We start from the raw sequence: 1,945 nt of genomic DNA, 5'->3' as shown, positions 1-1,945 counted from the left end.
AACAGATTAAACATCCTGAGTTTAAAAAACATGTCAAGGCCTGGTGTTTGACTTCCTCAGCTCTAAACAGGACATTTTAAAACTGTACATTTGCATTAACTGAATTTTTCAGCTGTCATGAAGGCTTTAAAACCCAGATGGACAGATTTTGTTCCAGTGTCTCCTCATCCTGCTGCTGGTTCAGTTCTTCAGATGGTCAGGAACTCCATCAGCTCCTCATCCTGCTGCTGGTTCAGTTCTTCAGATGGTCAGGAACTCCATCACCTCCTCGTCCACCTGCCTGTCAGATGTAGGTRTGGATGTAGAGGACATCTGTTCTGGGTCCATGGATGGGCTGAATGCTGCTCGCTGCATCAACTGCACTTATCTGAATCACAGAAAATCAACAGGTTAACAAGACTGATTTATTTTAACTTTATTTAATGAAGTATATTAACTTTATTTCTATTAAGTTTATAATATTACTGCTAATACAACTATTTGACATGATGTGGGGTGGAACTGGCTTCCACTGGTTGTAGTCTCACTGATGGAGCCTGATGGTCTCAGTCCTGCTCTGATACAAAGGTCTGGAGACAGGTCCTCAGTGGGTCCACAAACAGATTCAGGTCCATGTTGAATAAAAGTAAATTAAAAAGAACACAGTTATAATATCACACAGTCACATCCAGCAGWCTCATTAATCAGACAGCAAACATTTTTCTACACATATTGGTCACTGAAATCTGAAGGAAGTAGTTTGGTAGTAGTTAAAAATAGATTAACTTGGTTAAACACAGTTTAACTTTGATTTATGGTGATTCTAATTAAAATCAATGTCTGTGTAGTTCTGACAAAGCTTTAAAATGTAGCCAACAAGGTCTTAATAGACAAAACAAAATATAATTAGAGAAAGCTTTTTAAATTCACAGTTAACACCAATTAGGTTTTTGTTCTTTTCAAGCCGTTCTAAATAAACTTCAACTGAACAKRAAACATGAGGATGTTTTTTTCTTTCCTATTATCATCATGCTAATGCTAACACCATGCTAACAACAACAATCAACAAAGCTCTACTTTCAGCACAGAAACTGTTTAAACACATCCTCTTACAAATACAGACAAGTACTACGTGTACCAAATGTGAAATAAATAATACAAACCACTATTAAAAGTAAAAAGAGTTTAACTTACAGTTGTTCAGGGGTTTGATGGTGGACTTCAGTCCTCCTGTTGGCCGGGTCAGAGCACTGCCGTTTTGTGTTTTTGAACTTGCATTATTTTTTCCATTATGCAGTCGGTTTTATGAATGCATCAGTTTTCTTTTTTGGTTGTTCATCATAAATCCACCATCTACTTTATTGTTGTACTACATGACATGAATGACAAACTGAAAAGCCTCCAAATGCTTTTCCCTTCAGCAAATTGTGTTTATAGAGTTCATCTGGTCCCAGATGAGGCAGTGGTCATGACCCCCAGTGGTCTGGCTTAGTAACAGTTTGCAATCGATCTTTTCTGTGTTCCATGCATAATGCCTGTTATTTTGACAGGTAAAAGAATTGTACTTGTAAATTTGATTCGTACTTGTAATGTGGCAAAGTTGTAACAAATTCATTTACGTTTATAAACATATGTATAAATTTAGACTCTTACACATACAATAATTCTGACAGTTGTCTTACCCGATAAAAATGATTTAACACAGTTGTTTATACTTTTAGCAGCTCATTTTATTCCACAGCTGACCTGCTAAAAATGAGAGATTTTCTTTTCTGGATCTCTGACAGACGGACTTCAATCTCTGAACTCGTAAAGTTCTTCTTTTTAATTTTCGCTGTCATTTTCATGAATGGACACTTCCTGATATTCCTGAGGCTTCCTGATACTTCCTGAGGCAGGAAACATAGCCTTATATGGTGTTTTTGGGGTGGTAATTATGCTAATCTCCTCTCGCGTGCACGAGCAG

At 37.0% G+C, this 1,945-nt stretch overlaps 1 long non-coding RNA gene across 1 annotated transcript; it reads right to left on the bottom strand.

Annotated features, from left to right (window-relative positions):
- Positions 1-24: 24 nt before the first annotated feature.
- LOC106526851 (uncharacterized) lies at positions 25-691 on the bottom strand. The gene is made up of 2 exons (XR_001311311.1): positions 486-691; positions 25-367 (listed from the first exon to the last, which is right to left on the bottom strand). It is a non-coding gene; the product is annotated as an uncharacterized LOC106526851 (long non-coding RNA).
- Positions 692-1,945: the final 1,254 nt, after the last annotated feature.

The sequence above is a fragment of the Austrofundulus limnaeus genome, unplaced genomic scaffold (genome assembly GCF_001266775.1).
Source record: "Austrofundulus limnaeus strain Quisiro unplaced genomic scaffold, Austrofundulus_limnaeus-1.0 Scaffold297, whole genome shotgun sequence".
Lineage (NCBI taxonomy): Eukaryota > Metazoa > Chordata > Actinopteri > Cyprinodontiformes > Rivulidae > Austrofundulus > Austrofundulus limnaeus.
The sequence above is the reverse complement of the archived record's forward strand: the minus strand, read 5'-3'. Positions and strand labels throughout refer to the sequence as shown.